The following is a 24,867-nucleotide window of genomic DNA, read 5'->3' on the forward strand; positions in this document are numbered from 1 at the left end:
ACCACCAGCATAGCCAGATTGGGCTGAGAAAGCATCATGCCAAATTACTAGGAGCTTTGTCACCAATCAAGGTAGACTGACGAACTGAGAAATCAAGATTCATTACTGAGTTACAAAGTGTATCTTCTCTAATCTAGACAAGATCTGCATACTTGGGCTAAATGAAAACCCCAGATTAGGAAGGGCTCAAGAGCCTTTGTCCTGACCTAACATAAGGCTTCTTTTTCTAGGAACGGCTACTTATCCCAGAAGAACATACTCCTCCCAGCAATCTGTAGGATTCCCACCTGTGACTCTTTCATAGAACAATAAAGATATGCCTTTAAGGGAATATTTGCAACATGGATTGCTTTTAACCTTTGTGTATATTTTGCTATTTCTTGTTTTATATTGTTATGGTTATATTTATGTTATGAAGATTTTTTGTTACTTTATGAGGTTTTACTTGGATAGTTGAGCATGAAACTGAGCAAACTCAGGGAGGCAGTGAAGGACAGGAAGGCCTGTGCAATATGGTTCATGGGGTCATGAAGAGTTGGACACGACTTAACGACTGAACAACAACAACAACAACTTGGATGGTAGCTGGCCAATGGTCTCTGGAGCTAGAAATGAATGAGATGGAGGATGGAGAAGAGGACAGAATACTGCTTTTATGCCATACATCAATTAAGTGGGGAATTTCCCCAAAACATACTTCTATTCTGCTCTGACGCGGCTTGCAAGAGATGACAGAAACTAAATAAAGTGCAGACGTGTCATTCTTCCCTAAATAAAATAAAATTTAAAAAACTTATAAACTAGGTTATCAGATTGATAAACACCCTACATTAACATCTATGGAGACAGGTGTACATTTCTCATGTCTGGCAACTTCATCAGGATATCAGATTGATGCCAGGGCAAATGATCTCCCCTGCACCTCTCCCCCACACAGACTCCTTAGCTTCCTAAACTTATCTAAAGGTCAAGCTCATCTGTGGGCGATAGCCCAAACCGAGACCACAAAATGCAGTAAAATCTTGATGAAGCTGAAGTGAATGACTGCTGGGTTATAATGCTTCTCCCTGCCTTTTTCCTATTAGTACTCATTCTGAAAGAGGTGTTGCTTTTGAAACTGTTTTCAAAAATCAATGAGAATGTCAAGGGTAGAATGTTGGGCTCCTGTGTTTGTTCAGTTATTGGAGGAAGTCCAGGCCTGCAGTGAGCATCCTGTTGTTCGCAGTCACCTCTCCTGGGTCAGCAGCCATCGTAGCTTCCCAGGAAGGGAAACTGATGGGTAGATCTGCCCACCCAAAAATAGAAGTCTCCTTCTGCCCCTCCAACAGTAATGGCAGCTCAAACGCTTCTTTTTAATTTATTTTATTCAGTTTGATGCCACCCAACATCAAACGACTCCAGGAGGCTCACAATACACCAAACAATATAAAAACAGTATCGCAAAGAGAAATAACAACAAAACCAGCCTCAGGAGGAGAAGGAGAAGGAGAAGGAGAAGGAGAAGGAGAAGGAGAAGGAGAAGGAGAAGGAGAAGGAGAAGGAAAAGAGAAGAGAAGAGAAGAGAAGAGAAGAGAAGAGAAGAGAAGAGAAGGAGGAGAAGAAGGAGGAGAAGAAGGAGGAGAAGAAGGAGGAGAAGAAGGAGAAGGAGAAGAGCACTAGCAGCAAATGGTGAACTTGGCAAACCCCAGAACATACCACCAGCAACTGTCCTCCAACAAGGGGGCACTAAGCACTTCAAGAAAAAATCATGAATAAATCCACAAGGGCCTTGAGAATAAGACAGAAAAACAGAAGTCTCTCACACAGGAGCAGAAACCCTCTGAGAAACTAAATATCATGATGGACAGCAGTGACTAGACAAACATGCTGCTGTCCATGTGCATTAACTAAAAAGAGGAGGCAAGTCCCATAATTTTAGAAGCCAGAGACAAGGAATATCTACAGATAGTGTACTGATGTCTTTTCAGAGGCAGCTATCCAGGTATTAATGTTCACTTATATAAAAAGGAACTGTGGAACCTCCTATTCCATCTAGGACTTGATATTCTGCCATCCCACCCTCCCCTCACCCAAAGGACAAAATGGTGGGCTGGAGCCACTTGAAAACGGGTCACAAACTCATTATTCTTGGGCTAAGGAAGACAGATTCCTTTGTTTTTCCCCATTTACATGCTCAGCCCATCACACGGGATTACTATTTTCAATACTGTGATACATTGGGGTTCTTGTCAGGTTCAGCCCAAGAATCACCACGAGACAGTCCAGAATTCAGCTCAGCTCCTTGATTAGCTTGCACTTAAGAGACAGAATCTCGCCAGACTCACTCTAATCCCCAACGACAGCAACTATAACCATCATGCCCTTAGGGAGGGGCCAGTCTCTTTCTCTTGACTTTCCCACAGTCCATCTGGGGGCTGAGGAGATGCTTTGCTTGGAATGTCTCTCCCCCCTCCCTGTAACCTTGAAGCTCCATTCCAGAATCCTCCCCGCTCATGCCTTCCATCACATCTCTTCAGCATTTCTGCTGGATGAGAACTAACCCAGCCCCCTTGACTTCCATTTGAAATGGAAATGTGTATTGAATCTGGAACCTTTCACCTGCAAAGCATCAGGTTTTTCAGTGAGCTACCTTGTAGCTTTCGTAGAGAAGGTCATATGCATGCCATATAAATGACATACACATGCAGGCCATCAGTTGGATTGTCTGCCATGAAGGTCCTGGTCATTCATGATTCCATTCTGAAAGAAGGCAATCCAGTGCATATATACCGTGAAGGACTTTGTACACCACCTAGATCTTCTGAAGTGAAGTGGTTTATAGGTAAGTAAATAAATAAATGCAAACATCAAAACTACTGAGTTTATGAAATTACCCCTCTAAGATATCTCCTCTAGCACCAAAGAAAGACTGTGGCAAATGAGGTGATCTCTCTCAGTTTTCAGACTGTATGGGCTTAATACATGTAAATACGTAGTCAATTATGTATTAAACTATACATTCAATTTTTGTGTGTATGCTGATTTTTTCTCCTTCCAGCCTCAGATTAATCCAAAAAAGGGGGGCATGACATGGGCCAGAAATAGTTTGATTCAGCCATACTAATAATGTATATCTTACCGAATGCGAATAGGTGCCTTTTCAAGCAACACCAGCCCAGGTAACTGGAATAGCCAAACAGCTGTGCATGATTCATAATACTGTGCGAGAATAATATAAGCGGAAAAATAAAGATGGAGAGATCGGGGGAAAAAAATTGTGCCTAGAAGCAAGATGCAAAATGCCTTCTAACCTGATAAAACCAGTATGAGTTTGCTAATATATGGCACTTTCTCCATGTTATCATCAAAATCCCATACTTTGTAATACAAAATAGCATTTGACAATATGATTCGTAAATCCTTAACATGATATACTGACCCACTGGGGTTTCACTGTTTGGATTTTCTATTTTGACCGATTGCATAAAAATGCAATCAACGCCCACTAAATCTATTAGGAACCATATTATTCTCAGACACACCACTGCAGGTTCCTTTCGTGTGTGTGTGTATGCGTGTGCGTGACGGGGGGGGGAGGAAAAAAGGCACTTTTTTCACGTGGGTGTCTTCAAATCACACGCATATTTGTTAAATGTTTATGTGGCACTGTTCCATACAGGACCCATGGTATCTCTTCATTATTACCATGTTAAAGAACAGTGATGTAAAGAGGATTCCATAGAGTATTAAAATATTTGTTCATAATCAGCAGCTCACTCATTTTCCCTAATGGGGTATCTTTTCGGATTCTTGCTGGTTTGCATAGCTACAGAGAGCTGGGTTTCTCATATTGCAATACTAACTGAATCATACTGTAATTTAGGAGAATGTTTTGTTGGTGATACAAGTGTTTTCCCGCAACGCTAGAATAGGATGTTCCATAAAATCATGAAAAAGCCTTCAAGGTAGAAATTACTGAACGTCCACTGTAGAATTTTTGGACCTCAGTTTTGCAATCTAAGTAAGGTTTTCCTGAAGCAGGTCAAAGTCTTGAAGAGGCTTTTGAAGAGGCTTGAAGAGGCAGTCAAATTTTTCAAAATGCTTCCTGCTCGTACTGAAAACCCAACAGATTATTCTGATGGACCAGACTAAGATTGTTTCTTTCCCCAAAGGTGGGAGGATTCAGTTTGCTTGAAACTTGGTTGATGGGAGGAAAGCCCACCCCAATATCAAGGTTTTTCAGTGGTAAAACAGCCCAACCTTCAAAAAACTGAAACAAGATAAAGGGTTGAGCTCAGAACAAAATAAGTCTTGCTCAAAATACACTGAAGGGAAATCCTACAGTAAATAGGATTTTTTTTTTTTCCTTAACAGAGAAGGCACAAAACCCAAAAGCACTTCAGAAATAACAAGTAATACAGTTAGTAAGTTTTGGAGAAGTAGGATTGGTACAAAATCTTTTGAGATGAAGCCACTTGCGAAATTTGCACGGAGAACAACTCTGGATTATGCTTTCATTGCTGGCCCAAATAAAGTTCTAACTCATCCTAGCTTTTTCATATGACAAATTTTTCCTTCTCAGATTGCAGAAATGGGTAGAGCTAAAGGATAATGAAGTGTGGAAAGTTGTACAATATAGAAACTAACCTGGTAGTTCATAAGGATACATTTCTTCTTTTGGATATAAATAATACTAGGTTGTAAATATTCAGAAGGGGAGGGACAGCAGATTTTCACCTTGTATACACATTCTTGCAAAGATAAATACAATTTTCTTGAAAGCTTGGCTGTGGGATTTTTTTTAATTCATGTTCTATTGAGGACATACATACACACAAGTGTATTTTTTAAGTCTGTTTTAATAACCCCCCCCATACATATTTCATGTTAAAAACGTTAGCTGAAAAAAATCAAGCAAATAAGGTAAAAATGGGAATGCTTTGTTTGAAAGACCAGTTGCAGAGCATTTGACACCTGCAAGAAAACAAGATGTGTATATCTAATCCAGTGTTGTCCAAACTTGGCCACTTTAAGATGAGTGGACTTCAACTCCCAGAATTCCCCAGCCAACCATGCTGGCTGGGGAATTCTGGGAGTTGAAGTCCACTCAGCTTAAAGTGGCCAAGTTTGGACAACACTGATCTAATCAATTCATCTCCGCATGAACATCTACGTTCCACTTCTCTTCAGCTCAGAGCAACCAACAGTTGAAACCAGGGGCACCCAGAAGAAAGTTTAAAAACGCGAGTTGGCTGTTGTGACTGTGTGATCAAACTCCACCCTTTTTGTACACACATCAACACTGTGCACGTGTAAAAAACGCAGAGCTTCCAGCATGGTTGTAAACACCATCTTTTTGACCTCTTCCCCTTATGGACAGTACCGACTGGAACCAATAAAATACATTTAAGTACACAATCTAGAAAAATCAGAGACAAATGCAGCAGGTGAATTGGAGGGATTAGATAACATCTGAATTAGCAGATAAAACAAACACCCCCTTAAACAGCCATTTCCCCCCCCATATGTTGCGGTAGCAAGATGGACTGCTCCCATCTCCTTGGGAGGATTAGAATCAATTGTCTCATGAGGACAAGAAGTGGGTCATCCATTCTGGGCCTGAGGACTTCTTTTCTGTCCTAAGTTGCCATGATAGGAATGGGAAATTGTGAGAGGCTGGTGTCTTCTCCTTTGCCTTACCTATCCTTTCTCCTTTTCCACCTTAACTTTCTGGATAACAGTGATGTCCTGGAAGTATTTCAAAATCAATAAAAAATAGTGAGGCTTCAAACAAAAGAGGCAACCACATCTTGTGGTGGAGAAAGGAATCCACACGTTAGATGGAACCACATCAAAGGCTCAACCCATCAGCTGAGCCTCTGTTATAAATGGAAGCTAGAGGGCAACTGCTGATCCAGTTTTAGGATATGAGAACCTGGGCATAAAGGATGCTTTTGAAGACTCTTCTTTTTTAAAGTGGGCATTTCACACTTATTTATTTATTTATTTATTATTTATTTATTTATTAAATGGAATAAATAGATAAATAAATAAATAAATAAATAAAGGATGCTTTTGAAGAATCTTCTTTTTTAAAGTGGGCATTTGATACTTACCTCAAATGGTGAATGGACAGCCATTGTTGGTTATGTTTTTATGTTATTTCTATGCTGGGGGAGCTAATTAGGTTGTTACCGTTAGTTAGGAAGGGGTCTGTGGTTTTGGTTAATGTTTTCATATTGTATGCCACTAAAGTCCTTTTAACAGGTGGCATACAACTTTCTTCAACAAATAATAAAGCTTAATATGTTAATAAATACAATATAATTATTTATTATAAATAAATAAATAAAAGGCCTTGAAGACATGATTTTGCCAACAGGCATGGAGACACGGGAGTGTGGTGAAGCTGGTGCAGGGCTATACGGATCGTTTTGGTGAATGGGGTTATGGGCTGTGAGCTTTAAGTCTTTTATGATGGTTTTTCACGTGCTTTTAGATGGTTTTTTTCTCGTTTTTAAATTGTTGCATTGTTCTTTTTTGTTCCTCTGCTTGTTGTAATTGTCATATATATGAGATGGTCAGCTAAATAAATTTGAATATCAATCAATCAATCACCCCTTAAATACATGTAAGGTCATAACGAACCGTTTAAATTGTACCAAAAAGCAAACTATTAACTAACTAAACCAATCCCTGTGGGGTAAATGTAATAAGATCCCTCATCTCAGCTTCCACTGGTGTGGTCAGTGAAATATGAAGATGCTCCCATATGTTAACATCTTACTGACCATCAACATCTTGGAAGATATTACTTGTGTATGCGTTTGGTTTTATTCTATTTTTATCGTGTTTTATATTGTTTTATTGTATTTTAATATTTATTGTTGCTTTATTGTGAACTGCCAAGAGTCACTTTTTTGTGAGATGGGCGGTATCTAAATCTGAAATATAAATGAATGAATGAATGAATGAATGAATGAATGAATGAATAAATAAATAAATATTCTCGGCCAAACAGCCAACTCCATTTCAGAAGTATTAACACATATCACATAATGCAGAAATCAAACCTCTATGTAATTAAGGTATGCATGCAATTAAGGCCAGATACTTCCTTTGTGCAAGACCAGCCCATGAACTTCATTGGGCTAAGAGATACAGTGGAACCTCGGGTTACGAATGCTTCTGTTCATGAACTTTTCGGGTGACGACCAGCTCCAGCCGCAAAATTTTGCTTCGGTTCGCGAACTCCGCCTCGGGTTACAAACAGGATCCGCGGCCATTTTCCGCCCCTGACACGTGGTCCGCGGCCATTTTTCTGCCTGACACGTGGTCCACGGCCATTTTCTGCCCAACATGTGGTCCGCGGTCATTTTTCCGCCACTGACACATGATCCGTGGCCATTTTCCACCCCTGACAAGTGGTCGTAGGGAGGGGGACTCTCCCTCCAAGCAATAGCCACCTCCCTGTCCTCCACGCCAGAACGGATTAACGGTAATTACATTGAACCTTAGGGGAAAATTTGCTTCGGGTCGCGACCAATTCGGGTTGCGACCAGAGTCATGGAACGAATTAAGTTCGTAAACCGAGGTTCCACTGTACCTGCCTATTGTCACCACCTGAATCTCCAAGGACTCTCTATTTATAACATTTAGGGCCATCTGGAACTCATGTGATCTCTTTCTCCATGAAACAGCAATTGACACTGTCAGACACATTTCCAAATAGAAACAAACATAATAATACAGAAGCCAGCAGCCAAATTTAATTATCCCCCTTTTTTTCTCTTCCTTACAGATTTTCTGTTAGGTCTGTTGCTATTTTAAGATGACCAAAGTAAAAAAAAATAATAATAAAAGGCTGTTGATTAAGGTAGAGAATACACGTACAAATCACAAGAGGATAATTGCAGAAATAAACTCTTACTGCTTCTAATGAAGTCGAAGAAATTGCTAGTTCAGAATCTGCTGCTCTCCTGTGGGACAAAAGGTCAAATCAGGAGAGTTTAAAGTCCACTTGCCAAAAATTTTATTTACAAATTTGGGACTGGGTTTGGGGAGGAAATAGATAGACTAATAGAAGAATCATTAATGAATCTCATAGATTATTATGGATAGATCGTCTGGATTTGAGTGAAACGCTACCAACATGGAGCATTCACATCTTATGCTCATCTATATGTGTATTATTTGGTTTCTGGTTTAGCAAATGATGTGAACTCAGTCAACTGTGGTCCAATCAATAAACCATGATTAAGTAAATCTTGGGTTAGAATGATGGATGAATGCAGTCAGACAAAAGAAGGCGAGTGCATTGGTTGCCAGTCTGACATATTAGCTATTTCTAATTTCAGATATGACAATTGGATACATGCTAGAAAGAAAAGAAAAAAAGAAAAGTTCTACTTCATCTGAAAATAGAATTATTCATCCCCCTTTTTACCCAATTAGAGTTACTGAGTAGGAAGCCAATTAATTTTTTTAATGCTCTTCTATTTCAGAGGTTTCAGTTCTTGATTTCTTTACCCTGTAAACCACCCAGAGTCTCTAGGAGTATGCATTATTAAAAAAAAAGTTAATAATATAAATAAAATGTGGATGAATTTAGATGGATCAGCAGGATGCACGATAGGAATATAGTCTGAAATAAATAGGTATGGATCTGTTTGTAACTTTAGGAATAGTTACAAACAGATCCATACCTCTTTATTTCAGACTATTACTTCAAGCTACAGTATGTCTTTTGATAAGGCTCTGGGTATTTTCATTGTAGTTATTACAGGAAGCATCTTCCCACACAGTTCAATTTAGATCAGAATATTAATTCATCAAAATACAGAATATTTCCAAGAAGCAAAAAGGACAATGAAACAAAAATCTGGGGTAAGAGAAGCGGAGAGAAAATATAGACAGCAACTATTATTTATTCCCATCATTCTGAGTTTAGCATCTCAGGGCCCCATTCCAGTGGAATTCAGCACCAGAAAGAATATAAAGGGAGGCATGTTAAGAGCCAAGTTGTTATAGGACATACTGCACGAATATCCCAGATACTTTATCTATGTAAACCCCTCTCAGAAAAATAGACATTGACAAAGATGATTGACACAACTGTTTTATGATTTGGGAAAGAAAAACGGTATTTCACCTCAGGTTATCTGTCAATAAATATATCTGAGAGATGAGATATAAGCCATTAAGTAAACGTGATATTAGGAAGAGTCTGAAATAGCGTTTCGCAACCTAGGCAATTATTTAAGATGTGTGGACTTCAACTCCCAGAATTCCCCAGCCAGCTGGCTGAGGAATTCTGAGAGTTGAAGTCCATACATCTTAAAGTTGCCAAGGATGAGAAACACTGGTCTAAAAGCTATATTGAAGCCACTTCAGATATCTCAAATAGTGTAGTCAATTCTATTGTCTTGCATTTAAGACTTCTTAAGAAACTCTTTCACACATTTTGATGCAGAAATATGCTATTGATTTGATTGTATCTTGTGGAACGTGCTGATATGATTTTTGCCTGTTTTCACCTGTGATAGAACTGTGGTTTCGTAGAGGAGGAAGGCAGTAGCATTTTGGGCTGCAGAGAATATAAATGCTTTTAATAGTCTAGAAAGTATTCTTCATAGTACAGCTCAAAATCTCCTTTATGCATGTCCAGTAAACTGTTAAACTACGTCCAAGGGAAATTTTGAATGTGGGTGTTACTAATTGTATTCAGTACAATTAGTACAATGCAAATGGTAATGGTACTAATTTCTTCTTTCATTTTCTGGGATTCCTGACCTTGTCCTGTTCCTACTGAGAAGACAGTCCTCTGCAGCGGGGTGCAATGGTACTTTCTAAACTAAACCCTTCTCCCATTTTTTTTAAAACCCCTGAAATCCAAAGTGTTGCTTGTCTGGAAGAGATGGTGCTAACACATAGAAAGAAGCTGAGAAGTAGAGAAGAAAAAGATGGCATGGGCTTGGGGTTGATCAATGTTACGTCTTTTCAGTTTCTCATCTATTGCATCCATATTCCAATATTCCTCTGAAGCTCAAAGAAAACTCCATGGTTGAATGGTGCAAAGAAACTGGATTTCCCCAGACCTGGTCGAACAGTTTAACTGAGCATGACCTTAATGCCGGACTATATCTTTCTCCAACTTGACCCAAACAGATAATGCTTTAAAAAGTGAATGTATGTTCAGAACAAAACAGATATAATTCTCTCTCTCTCTCTCTCTTTTTATAGAACTATTCACATGGTCTTGGCACACAGCACAAGGTGCATTTGAAAAGAAATAAGTCTGATCTTTGTATTTATGAGCAGTCCTTGGATTATGCAAGAATTACTCCAGATTTTTCCCTATGCTGGATCGTGCACTGCACACATTCTTAAAACAGCAAGTGCTAGTTTTACATCTCTTTCATAACGTTAGGCTTACATACATCAGGGTTTACATAACCGGAAGATTGCCTGTATAAAAATGCTACCCACATATTTGAATGAGGACCAGCAACCGTATTAAAATGGCAAGGAGAGAGAATTAAAATAATAATTTTAAAAAGCAGCTGTAATCGACAAACTCAGATCAGTGAAAGTAAATTAAATTTCAGCCTGGGTGCTTTTTTTAAAAAAAGAATTTGGTTGTGCCCCTAAACATACAGATTCATTGTGTTTCATTGAGTAGCATCACAATTAATATATTTGCGCACAGTATTGTGGCACAGAAGAAATTATTAATGTAGTTCATAAAATAGAAATATATGCATTCCCCTTTTGGCAATAGCTATATGCCTATATTGCTGTGTGGACGTTACAATCTTCTTGGTAAATTGGGATCTTCAATACTGATCTCTCTTTTCTCCTTTTCTTCTTCCCAAAGTAACTGGTCTATCATTAGGATATATAATTTCATAATTGAGAGATTCTTTGCGAGATGGTTGATATCAATGCAGATTTTCATATATACAGTAAGCTTGGTAGAAGAAACTTCTCATATAGACATTCTCATGATAATCCTAAACATGCTTTTCCTATCAACACTTAATATAAATAAATAAGTAAATAAGTCTAAGGTTCAGAGCTTGAAACTTTCCACTATTCCTTTTTTACAGGTAGTCTTTGCTTAACGACCACTTGTTCGGTGACCATTCGAACTTACGACGGCACTGAACAAGCGGTGCTTACAACCGGTCCTCGTAGATGCAGACGTTGCAGCATCCCCGCAGTCATGTGATTGTGATCCAGATACTCAGTGACCAGCTCGCAATTATAACATTGCAGTGTCCCACAGTCACATCATCGCCATTTGCAATCTTCCAACAAGCAAAGTCAATGGGAAGGCAGTAGGTCACAAATGGCAAACACATGATGTCACGCTTAATGACATTGTGGGGTTCACTTAACAATGGCAACTGGAAGTGCCAGAACTGCTGTTGCTAAGTGGCGTGGTCGTGTGATGTCATGCTCTAGGACCACATCGCTTAGCAGAGGAAATTCCAGTCCCAATACTGCCGTTAAGCAAGGACTAGCTGTATTTTTTTTTCTGGAAGCCCCATTCATTTTGTTTTCCATTGGTCAGGTCATTTTATTGTTTTCACCTGTCCTCTCTGTCTGTGTTTTCCTTTTTTTCCAATTCTACACTGATTTGAATAAAGATGCAACCCTGTCTCTTGGTGCCAAGGGCCCTGGGTTTTCCTTCTGAGAGGCAGAACATTTTCTGCGGTCATATTCATGACTCCCTTAAGGCATCCAAAATGCTGAAGTTCAGACTGAGTGGGCCAATGTTCTACACAATTAAAAAAACAGCAACAACTTTGATTTGTATATGTTGAATTGGATGTTTTTGTTCGGTTTCAGAGGACTCCAAAATGTTACCCTTTCGAAAGAAGCACATAGTTAATTACAAACATAAAGCCACAGAAGCCACCTTACAAATCCATTCCCCAAACTCAGTGGACTTCATACATCCTTTATGAATTCATTTCCTACAGACTCCCTCCCCACCCCACCCCACCCCACCCCCACAATATTCCTGTTCGTATGTGTCTGCCAAGTACCAAATCTCATATATTCCATTTTGGGATAAGGTGATTATAAAGAAATTTGGAATTGACCTTGGGGATAGGGAAGACAGGAGTGAGCCATTAAGGGGAGAAGGAAGGAATTATTTGTTAAGGAGTGGCCTGGAGAAAAGACCCCACAGTCCTGAGAAAGAGAAGCATGAAAAAGAAACTCAGAATAAGCTTCCTTCATTTTGCTTAGTATAAGATGAGACAGGGAGAAACATGGACAAGCTTTCAAGGCTGACTGATGTCAACTCTTTAAACTGGCAAGTCAAGAAACAGGCACGGGAGAGGTTTCTTGAATTAAAGGAGAAGAATCGTATGGTTAGTGTGCCAACTGCAATCCATCCTGACCTTTCATGTCTTGGTTCCAGCCCATCTTGACTACTGCAATGTGATAGACAGGGGGCTGCCCTCAGATAGTGTTCAAAAATTGCAATTGCTGCGAAGTGTGGTAGCTATGCAGTTGACCCGCACAAGTGATCATAGGGTACCAAAGGATCTGCATTTGGAAACAGTTGCCTATAGACCCAAGATGGTGGTGCTGACCTTTAAAGTCCTACAGAACTTGATTGGCTGCACTACCTTTCCTGCTGATAAACCTGCATAGCTACTCAGAACATCAGGAGTGGTTGTTTTGAAGATACCAGATAGATGAGCCTCCAGCAACAGGGTATGTAAGAAAGAGCCTTTTCCTATAGGGCCACCAGACTATGCAGTGAGCACCTCAAGGACCTGGACTTGACCTCCACTGCCCCTGGATGTTGGAAGCTGCTAAAAATACACCTGCAGGGCTTTTAACTGTTGATGTAGTTTGCTGTTGTTGTAGCGTTGATTGGGATTTTAATTGTATTAATGTTGTGTTAGTTTAGTGTTTGTATTTTTGCAGTTGTAAGCCACTTTGATTGTTAGATGGAAAGAAAAGGAGGGTCCAGCCCTTTTAGAGCCAGAAGTTTGATTCTGATGATGGGGTCATCTTATCAGAACAGTAATATAAATAAAAATAATGGCTGGCTATGAGTTCTGAATACAGACATTTCAGGAAAGAGTTCAGCTTATATGCTACCTCTAAGGCCTGATATTTAAATAAATGTAATGGAATCAATACAATCTGAGTTTGGTTCTCTCCATATTAAGAGGGTGGATTTTTTTTTAGGGGGGGAGGTACCTTTGAGTCAGTGTTGATTCCTGGCAACTGCCTGGACAAGTCTCTGCAGTTTTCTTGGCAAGATTTTGGAACTGGTTTGCTCTTATCTCCTTCCCAGGGCTGAGAGGGAGTGACTGGCACAAGGTCACCCAGCTGGCTTTGTGCCTAAGGCAGGGGTAGAACTCATGGTCTCCCAGTTTCTAACCTGGTGCCTTCACCACTACATTAAACTGGCTTTCTAGTTTAATGTTTGTATTTTTGCATTCGTAAGCCACTTTGGTTGCCCGACTAAAAGAAAAAGAGGGTCTAACCCTCCCCCCCCCAAATTCTTTTAACATGCAATACCTGTTGTCCATTTCAGGAGTCCACCCACTGAAAATTAACTAGAAACATTTTAGAGGATTTGTTTCTATTTATTTTCAAAGAAATGTATTAGAAATGAATGATAGATCATGAATTCGTTAGATTTATATCGTACCTTTCTTCCAGAAGCCCAAGGTAGCATATTAGAGCCCTCTCTTCTCCCATTTTCCTCCACAACAGCCCTGTGAAGGAGGTTGGGCTGAAAGTGACTGACTGGCCCAAAGTTATCCAAACCATTTCCATGGCCAAGGATAACATGAACCAGGCTCTCCTTAATCTAATACTTTACCCGCTAGATTAACTGGCTGTTTTTCATAAACTGAATAAATAAATAAATCCAGAGAATAGGATATAGATGAGAGATGGGCAGTTTAATTCTTACTATCTTCATGGAATGGCTGATCTCTGCTGGATGTATTGCATAAGCCAGATGGGCCAGTAGCTTAAACAGCATGTTCTTATCTGGACAGTAACAGAAGGAGATCTTAATTCACATCTTCAGAGCATTGGGGATAAATCAAGATGGATGGAATATGATTCTCATACACTTGTACTACCCTGTTTCTAAAGGCTTTGTGCTTTTATAAGAGAGTTCTGTACCTGAGAGCTGATGCACCCACTCCTTGCATGGTGCAAGATTGCACAGTTCTTACCAGTGGCTATTGTGATGGAATGGAATTATGAAGGCCAGGCTCAGGGAGATAAACATTTTCTTAGCTCCCCAGAAGAGCGTGGGAGGAACAAGAGGATGAGACTGGCACCTCCCTGAGGAATTCACACTGTTGTGGCTGGAGGACTTTGGGAACTGGGGTTTTAGTCTGGGAAGATTCTTGCTAGAGGTTGTAGCTAATAAACATAGCTGGATTGAATTGGCATTGTCTCTTGGAGTTCCTTGGACTAGGCCTGACATCAATCTTCCCAGACTGAAACCCCAGCTCCCAAAGTCAGCCAGCCACAACAGTGTGAATTCCTCAGGGAGGTGCCAGTCTCATCTTCTTGTTCCTCCCACATGGTTCTGGCGAGTTAAGAAAATGTTTATCTCCCTGAGCTTGGCCTTCATAATTCCACTCCATCACATCTATTTCTGAAAAAAGGTCTAAGGAATTTGCTTGGTCCTGCTCCATTACAATTGGCATCAGAAGTCAGTGACCTTAAACTTGCCCTAGCCAAGATCGGCTAGCCATGGTTTAAAAGACTAAAAGGGTAGTTTTCTAATGTCAGCTATTGCCTCCCTGCTTATCTCTATTTTATTATTTTATTGTTTGGATTTAGGCGTAAATCTTATTCAAGTCTATGGGTTTTTAACTTACTCTACTTGCCCAGGATTCATTCTGTGTTGTTTTTATGTCTGTAAAAAAAGGATAAATCTCCAACCAGATGCCATGCAGTAAACACAGTTTTATGAACTGCAGGCACTTACAAGCTGTACATGAGTCCTCAGCATGGCGTAATGGTAAAAATGGCGTACTCAGTTTGAAGTATCAAACAGAAATAGAGTTCCCGGATCATGGGGAGGTAATAGTTGCATTATATTCTGAACTGGTCAGACCCCACTTTGAATACTGTGTTCTTTTCTGGGTTTGAACAAAGTGGAATAAGGGTGAAGGACAAGGATGATCAGATAGACTATCTAGTCAGATAAGAGGAGTTGCCTGTAACATAGATTGAGACTTTAAATACCAACTGCTAAGGAACATCAGACCAATTCCATTCGTGGGTTTTCTTAATATATCAGGTTGGCCACTTTGGAATACAGAACATGGACCAGGAAGCTTTGAATAATCCAGCAGGGCTCGTCTTAAGCTTTATGAATAAACATGCATTGGACCACTGACTGATTGATTATGTGCCATCTAGTTGGTGTCAACTTTTATCAACCACACAGACAGACTTTCTCTGGGACGATCTTTCCGTGTTGGGAAAGCGATATGTTTTTAGAGTGAGATCTCAGTTCGAACACCTAGGAAATGCAAAATCAGGCTAAAAACTAAATTCCAATGTGTTCATTACTCAAGAAAGCATGGAAGAGGTCTGCTCATATGAGTCCTTGCCACCACTGAAAGTTGAGACAGATATGCTCAGCCTCTGCCCTTGGATGGAAAAATATTTAAAAAGACAGAAAGTGGGGTGAGGTAGGAAGCAGCAGCTGGGAGAATGGATTTCTTTTCAAGATTCCACATTTGAGATACACCCATCTTGTGTCACATATGGCAGGCACATAAAGGTGTCTATATGGTGTCTGGGAGATGTCCTTGGTTACTCCAAACACAGCTCAATGTGATCTTTCAGGCACAAGGTAATGGAGTTCCTTTGAAGCCCTGCAGTTTTTGAAAGTTAGGTTTAACAGTTTTGCTGGCTTTCTGAAAGAAGCCTTTCCACCACCATGGGGCTTCCTTTTGAGTTTGCTTTACTTTGCAGTTGCCTTTAATCTTTTTTTTGTTACTTTTTTAAATTCGGAAATCTAGGTTTTATTCTGACCTTATACTGGATGGCTTTCAGTTCCACTTTCTGGACCTCCCAGAGCATTTTGGCTCTTGGGTAGTCCAAAACTGCAGTAAACAAACCAATAGAAAGAAAGATGAAAACATCAATGTTCAAATGGCTTCAAAGACCAAGATATCAATTCATCGCATCCACAAAAAGGAAGGAAGGCAGGAAGGCAGGAAGGAAGGAAGGAAGGAAGGAAGGAAGGCAGGAAGGCAGGAAGGCAGGAAGGCAGGAAGGCAGGAAGGCAGGAAGGCAGGAAGGCAGGCAGGCAAGCAGAGAAGGAAGGAAGGAAGGAAGGAAGGAAGGAAGGAAGGAAGGAAGGAAGGAAGGAAGGAAGGAAGGAAGGAAGGAAGGAAGGCAGGCAGGCAGGCAGGCAGGCAGGCAGGCAGGCAGACAGGCAGGCAGACAGGCAGGCAGGCAAGCAAGGAAGGAAGGAAGGAAGGAAGGAAGGAAGGAAGGAAGGAAGGAAGGAAGGAAGGAAGGAAGGAAGGAAGGCAGGCAGGCAGGCAGGCAGGCAGGCAGGCAGGCAGGCAGGCAGGCAGGCAGGCAGGCAGGAAGGAAGGAAGGAAGGAAGGAAGGAAGGAAGGAAGGAAGGAAGGAAGGAAGGAAGGAAGGAAGGAAGGAAGGAAGGAAGGAAGGAAGGCAGGCAGGCAGGCAGGCAGGCAAGCAGAGAAGGAAGGAAGGAAGGAAGGAAGGAAGGAAGGAAGGAAGGAAGGAAGGAAGGAAGGAAGGAAGGCAGGCAGGCAGGCAGGCAGGCAAGCAGGCAGGCAAGGAAGGAAGGAAGGAAGGAAGGAAGGAAGGAAGGCAGGCAGGCAGGCAGGCAGGCAGGCAGGCAGGCAGGCAGGCAGGAAGGCAGGCATTGGGAGGCGGAGTGAGTGAGGGAGGGATGAAAGGGAGGGAGGGAGGGAGGAGAGAGGAGGACAGGGAAAGGCAGGAGAAGGGGCAGGGGAGGGAGGGAGGGAGGGAGGAATGAAAAGATGAAAGAAAGAAAGAAAGAAAGAAAGAAAGAAAGAAAGAAAGAAAGAAAGAAAGAAAGAAAAAGAAAGATAGATTCCCATTCAGAGGCAAAGTATTACAATTGCACAATTATACTGTAATTGTCTAAATGTCTTTGCAACTGACAATTTTGTTTGAATTGCAAGGAAGCTGCCCTCAGTAGGCCAATTATGAGAGGGGAAAATACATTATTAGCTGAGCCAAGGCTTCCCGAGTTATCCCTCTTATATGTCGTGAAAAATGGAATTACCTTTCAGATAATCATCCTAGGTGAGGATCAATTTTAATTAAACTGTTATAATGTGAAGCCAAGATCCTGGAGATCAGAGGCAATTTAAGCTATGTATTAGTGTTTTCATTCTCCAAAGTCTGCTTTGAACCTCCTGATTCATTCATTCATTCAGCAAATGACCCAACGTGGGAGTGGTTTCCCTTTTACAGACATCACAAAAGAATTGCTCCAGAAGAAGTGGAAATCCGTAATATAATACATGAAGTCGTAACATGCACACATTTATATAAATACCCCACACATGAGTAGATGATGCAGAGCCCATTAAAAACAGTAAAGCTTGGAGTGAAAAGAAGAGTTATGGAATTTGTTACTTTTCTCTAGATTGTAATTTAGCAGAGAAATGGGGGCTTTCAACCTTCCTAGGGCAACAAATTTTGTACTCGTCAACCAAGGAAATGTTTCATATTTGTAATCTTCCTGTGCAAAGTGAACACTGTGTTTCAGTTGATGCACATTCCAAAGAGAGAGTTTTGCTATTAACGGTGTCAGGAAAAAATAGCCATAGCTAACAAACAAACAAAAACAGCTTAATTATGTATGCCGTTGTACAATTAAACTAATTGCTCATCTGCTGCAAAACAGACATTCATTGCATTCTGTATTATCAATGGGGAACATGATGCTCAATTAATACTATTGTGCAAGTGATATGTAACTATTAGAGCTGTGCAGAGATCTCTATTTCAATTTTTTAAAAATGTGGTTTGGAGAATGAATGGGTCCACATGTAATACTTGTTGAGGACACTTTACCCAAAGTGTACCTTTTCTTGGGGTCATGGGTCAGGTGCAGAGGGCACCCTGTGAGCCCAGGAAATGGTGTCGCTTCTTAAACTGATAATTCTGGTGCATCTTCCAAGAAGCACATATCAAGATGGCTTGGTTTGGTTCATTTTGCAGATATGGCTTAAACATGCCAGAAGAGCACCTAGGGAGATGAAGTGTCTCTTGATGTAAACCAAGGACAAGTAACCCATGTTCTTGATGTGTTGGTGACTCTCAAGCCCCAGCAACAGCTAGCTTGACGTATTTCAAGGATGTTGGCAATTGTGGGTCAGAAACACTTAAAACCACAAATGGTCCATCCCTAACGCAGAGGAACCAGCTTCCCATACTTTTATTACACAATAAACTGTATTTATACCATGCATTTAGCTCTGACCCAGATGGGCACGTAGTCAGTAGGAGTTGAGCCCAGTTTTTACCTTTAGCTTAATATAACATTTTATGATCAAGATGCATGCTGGGCTTACACGTCCCACTAAACCTTAACAGAACTCACCGAGCCTGGGAAAGAAAAGGGAACATTTTGAAGCACTGCTAACAAAGAGCAGATGGCTGTTTTAGGGCAGGCTTAAGTGAGCAAAGAACAGCCACCCCTTCAATTCTGCATCCTGTGAAAAGGAGATTCAAACATTTCACAGAGAGCCTTCTTTAATGAAGGAAGCATGATTTTGATGGATACCCCTACTTTCTGTTTTCTCTCCCCCTGCCCCCAATATATGACAAGACCCAACTCTGCTTGCCTTTAGAGAAAGCTGTTAAGACCTGCCTCCCGCCCCCCGGCATTTGCATCCAGTTGAGACCCTTTTTATTTATTCATTTAAAACATTTGTGTGGCCGCCCATCTTAAACCAAACTCAAGGCAGCTGATAACACAAGGATAAAAACAATATATACAAACAATAGAACAAAAATAGAAAAAACTGGTGCCACAGCTAAACTTTCCAGTGCAGCCCACAACACACGTGTCCCACACCAATCTCCTCCTATCCCAGTGCTTGGGGGAGAAGTCCGGTCAAGTGCTTTTCAGAAGGTTAACAGGCTAGGGGCTTGCCAGATCTCAAGGGGCAGGGTGTGCCGTAGGGCAGGGTTGCAATGGACAAGACACACTTCCAAAGACCCACAAGATGGCAATGTTTAAGAGAAGGGACCTGGAAAATGCCGATGCTATCTGCTCTGCTGGGATGGGCAGATGTCCTCCAGGAGACGTGGTCCTGCAAATCACCTGGTCCAATGCCATGTAGGACTTTAAAGGTCCTACATTTAAACCAGCACCTTGCATTGCACCCAGAAGGAAACTGGGAGCCAGTACAGCTCACACAACAGGGGTGTGACATAGGCAAACCAAGGGGCACCTGATACTGCCCATGCCACCACAGCCCCGTGTAGGTCAGTTGTAACTTCTGGGTGGTCTTCTAGGGCAGCCCCATGTAGAGCGTGTTGCAGTAATCCAACCAAATTATCACATTTGGTTGCCATTTGATATTTTATATAAATTGTTTTTTAAATGTGGCATGGCTATTTTTGTCTTTATTGTTTCTGTTGTTATTGTTGTACACTGCCCAGAGTCGTATTGTATGCGTTGGGCAGCCGTATAACTCCAATAAAATAAATGAATTCACTCAGAAAGGAGGAGTATTGCTTGCTCATTTTGTAAGACTTAACCCTATATTTCTTACTCTTGAACCTTATTAATGCAACTTCATGTGAATCTTGTTTCTCTGGTCGGCCTCTGCTATGAGGGGCTTGACAATGATGTTGGTTTGATTTTGGCTTACTGTGATCTATGAATCCAGGCTGTATTTTTCCTTGCAATTTTGGCCAAATCCATTATCTGGCTCCTAGCCCATACCTACAGTTCTGACTCCCTTTCAGTGGCTTGAATGTTATTGATCTAACCTGCAGCCTGGCCTCGAACCTGTCTGTGGGCACATCACCCATTTCTGGCTTCTGCTTCTCTTTGTGTGATCTGGACGCCAGTGCATTTCGCTTGACCTCCTTTTTCAAGCAGACTGACCAAATCTGCATCTCCTGGGCAACTTCCAGAATGCAGCTCAGTTAAGTGTCTGTTCTCTTGTCATTCTTTAAATCTTGTGACGCAGTTCCCTCCTCACAAAAGGGTATATCAGGTGATGGTACATGCAGGAGATGTATATGGAAAACTTGGATACCAAAGCAAATATGAACTCCCTTGCATAGTAGTTAAAAATGCAGAACGATGTGGATATGTGACTGAATGGACCTAGGATCTGAGTTTCACCAATAGTAATGAACCGGATGTAAAGTTCTTTGCACACCTCTCTCTCTCTCTCTCCCTCTCTCTCTCCCTCTCTCTCTCTCTCAAGCTTAAACACACACACACACACACACACACATACACACAAGGGAAATATGGCAGAGAGGTAAAATATAACACCATTAGATAAACCATAGCAGAACAACAAAGCATGCAATTGGATATGATTCTGCTAATGCAAGAACAGTATTTAACACATCAATGTTAAAAAAGTCTATGGACCATTGAATTCACTCATTATATATGCTAGAAGCTTCTGGTTTCTGCACAGAAAGGACTCTATGATTGCTGGCTATCACAAGGCATGTTGCCTACAAAAAACCAGTAGCAAAGGGAACTGTATGAGCAATAAAGAGGCAGAGAACTGAGTGGTGGGGAGGGAAGCATTAACACCTCCTTCATGTGGTGAAACACCTGTCCATCAAGCTAAAGTTTTTCAAAAATGAAGGAACTGAATTGCTTTCTAGAAATTAATCTATTTATAGCTAGAGGCCAAACATCTCATGTTGTATCATACATAATCAGCCTCTGCACTTTCAAAAATAATCAAGTAGATTAATGTCTATATTATTAGACTGAAGTTTTTGCAATGTGGGGGTTCATTTCTATTGGCCAGTTCACAATCCTCAACAAGAATTTCTCAACATACCCCAATGCTATTTTTGGTGGCATTTTCAACATTTCTTGCTAGAGGAGAGGAGAGGAGAGGAGAGGAGAGGAGAGGAGAGGAGAGGAGAGGAGAAGAGAAGAGAAGAGAAGAGAAGAGAAGAGAAGAGAAGAGAAGAGAAGAGAAGAGAAGAGAAGAGAAGAGAAGAGAAGAGAAGAGAAGAGAAGAGAAGAGAAGAGAAGAGAAGAGAGAAACAGGAAGCAACTAGACCCCAATTTCAGGTCAGGAAGAATGAATTTTCTGCAAATACTGCAGAGGCTAAGGCGATCCTACAACTTTAATATTGGTTTGTAGCATCTTTGCTGAATCAGAGAGTTTGCTACCATACTTCCTTGTCACTGCCATACAATCATTGGCTGGGCTCATGCATGCTAAATGACAGTATGTAATCATAGTTTGCTGGATAAGATATAACTGCTGGATTGACACCTTATGCTACACCCATGGTTTATATACTACAGTGATTAGATTCATCAACATGCTAAGCTATAACGACTTTAAGGTCTAATGTGATGGATAAGCCCAGCTGTAGAGATCACTTCTATTTTATTAAAAGGATTTTAATATTTTATTAAAAGGATAACACAAATAAAAATATACAAAAAGCTGGTATATTGTAAAGCAAAGTATCTTCCTTCAGTATCTACTTTATTTCCAAAAATGCCTCTACATCTTAGAAGATTAAAAAAAAGGGAAATAACTACCAGCCCATATGGAAGTGTCCCAATTTATCCTGAAAAATAAGTATGGCAATAGCAAACAACTTGGGAAGATACGGGGTAGACAGGATGACACAGAACAACCACAAGTTTGCCTTCTGGTAAATGGTTTATTGCAACTAACTCTGCTAACGTATAGCCATTTTATGAACAGATAGCCCTATGACAGCCATTTTGTGGGAGCGACCAAAACATCCTCTTAAACTTTAAAATCTATCCATAGGAACCCCAAAAGGTTGCCTGCTCTTAATCTTATATTTTGTCAGTGAAGGAAAGTTTTTAACCGTCCATCACCACCCACTATTTAAGAATTCAACTATCTGGACCTTTTTCCTAAGGCATCATTAAAATTGGGTTGCGCTGAAAATATGTTTCGTTTTTTTTTTTTCCAGCCATTCTCCTTCAATCTGATGGAAAAGAAATTGCTTTAGCCTACACCTTGCCAAGGAGAAGGCATTTCCAGCAACATTGGTGCGTGTGTGTGTGTACAGGTTTCTTGAACTACTTAAGTTATGATGTAGCCAAGGGATGACTGTGTGCTAGAGAGAATTCGTTGTGACTTTCATTGTACAATCTACAGTGGTGTACATTGTACCATCAGTGATCTGCAGGCTTCCTGATTTCCCTGTTCCAATTAAAGGCCCAAAGGTGATGGGGTGAGAATTCCTCCATGACTCTTTCTCAGATCAGAAAACAGAGACGGCCCAAGAGGCTGCAGAGTGATGAAGAGACAGGTACACCACCACCACATGTTTATGATAATTTCACCATCTTGCATCAATAGCAGAATCTCAGACATGTTGCCCAAAGGAATTAATAAAAAAAAAATCTACAGCACCCTGAGATTCAAACTTTTCCAGAGGAAGAAAACTTTCAGGAAATCAGAGAACCAATATTTGGGGTTTTTTTGCAATCTCTTTCTTGCAATTTTGCAATCTCTTGCAATTTTGCAATCTCTTTCTTGTAATTTGAGTTCATTGATTCAGGTTCTAGTTTCTGAACCAACAGAAAACAAAATAGCTCCATTATCTAAGTGACAGCCCTTCCAATATTTCAAGACAGATATCATGTCACTGCTTAATCCTCTCTCCTCCAGGACAAATAGCATGTCAGTCAACTTATCTTTATCATCCAGAGCTAATGCTGTAGCTCAACTAAAGCTTCACCAAAAATACCACCTCAGTTCTGTGCAACTCTTTGCAGATGGAGAAATCAAGGTGGTAATTTTCAGCATTTTCTCCCAATGAAGAGAAAAATTCTAAAAAAAGAAAAAAAAATGTTCACCACTCTAGGAGTCTTTCTTTAACAAGGGCTGATGAAAGTCTAAATCAAAATCTCAGCAGGTTGCTATGCCCAGTGGCTAGAAAATGATGCTTTGTGAAGATGTAGCATTTTTTCAGAGGCATTGCAAATTTTCTTTCTTTTTTCTTTTTTTTTTAAGGCAACACATATAAGAAAGATCCCCCAAAGTATCTAAGCTCTTTGGTAAATTCGAATTAATGCTGGCATCCAGCGTAGAATTTGTATTTTATTTTAAATTGCCATGAAAACGTTTGTGTTTTTCTAGCTAAAATACTTAAGAAATGCCTTTCCTCATATCCTCATTTCAAAGTTCACACATCAAGGTCAAACTTCGTGGCAATAGTCTAGAGGCCCTAACACAGCAGACTGGTTCACCCCAGGGGAAAATAATGAAAGAGAGTCTATAAGGAGAGTTTGAGGAAAATCGGTTGGTTTAGCCTTGAGAAGAGAGATGATTATGTTCTTCCATCAGCTGAATAGATGGCACATAGAAGGAGGTCAAGACCTCTCTAGTTCCAGGATGCAGGACATGAAATAATGGATTTAAGTTACAGATACTGAATGCTAGAAAATAATTGCAAGATTCTGCTATAGCCTATCTCAATAAACTATAGTTCTAGTTTTCCTGTGGAGTTGATGTTTTGGTCTGGTCTACCTAGTGGGTCTGACATCAGTTTTGCAAGTCTGATTGGGCTTCACCTCCCCTCCTTCTTATACCACAGCGAATCACGGAAGTGTTTGCCTGAACTGTTTCCAGATATTATCTTGCTTCCCAGGATATAAAGAATGTTTCAGCCCTCTTTGCCTAGGTAACAATTTTTGCATATTTCCATCAAGGTCATCTCCCTTACTCTCTACAGTTGTATATGGCCTAGCTGAAATTTATCAGTTATCTATCGGGTTCTTCGTGTTTTCTGAGCTTGGTGGTTTTCCTGCAGACTTTTCATGACCAGGCTCAGTACAACATAATGCAGGGGAGAATGAAGTTTTGGTGCTCTATGAAGTTTACCTTGCTGTCCTCTACACTGATGATGTTACTGAGCCTGGTCATGAAAAGTCTGCAGGAAAACACCCAAGCTCAGAGAGCACCAGTTCTGAGCTACATAAATTCTCTACTATTGGTCAGCTATCTGGTGGGTATGCTTTAATTTGGATTCCTGCAGTAAACAGGGACTGGACTTCAGGGTCTAAATGGATCCTTCCCGTTCTACCTCTCTATGATTCTAGTTTAATCTTTGAGTGACTATCTGCACAACAGATCTTTTGTCCCTACAGGAAAGGGATTTTGCAACACGAGTGTACAGTGGGAATTGTACTACTATTACATTTTCCAAAAGAAAACCATTTTCTCCAGAGTTGTTTTTTTAAAAAATCTCCAGGCTACTCAGCAAGTCAGTTGAGGACAGAACAGACATCAGTATTTCTTTCCATCCCAGGGAATTTGATGGGCCCATTTACAAAGCCAGATCTGATTACCCCACAAGGTTTTCAATCCAATTTCTTGTTTGCAGGTCCAAATTGTTGGGGCTTGATTAAGATAATGATACCATGACACATAAGCTTTAGCAGGGAATTACCATTATACCATGGTGGAAGGGCTTGGTAGCTTCAGGGACATTGAGGGTGATGCTGGAAGAAGCATGATCTCCTAGAAGGTTCTGCCTAGCCAACAAGGTCAAAAGTGGAGGCTGAAGCTAAGAATAATCTATAACAGGGATGAGGACAGCTAAAAGGGATACAAATCCATCTAAAAGGAACTCACAAATCAAATTTAG

General features: G+C 40.6%; 1 protein-coding gene across 1 annotated transcript in view; it reads right to left on the reverse strand.

Moving 5' to 3' along the window:
- The window catches only part of RBFOX1 (RNA binding fox-1 homolog 1), a 399,208-nt gene that overhangs the window by 150,725 nt on the left and 223,616 nt on the right, over window positions 1-24,867 (reverse strand). The gene's annotated exons all lie outside the window — the stretch shown is intronic.

Source organism: Python bivittatus, unplaced genomic scaffold (assembly GCF_059951505.1).
Source record: "Python bivittatus isolate LINGU-HERP-01145 unplaced genomic scaffold, Pbiv_v1 ctg000030_np1212, whole genome shotgun sequence".
NCBI lineage: Eukaryota > Metazoa > Chordata > Lepidosauria > Squamata > Pythonidae > Python > Python bivittatus.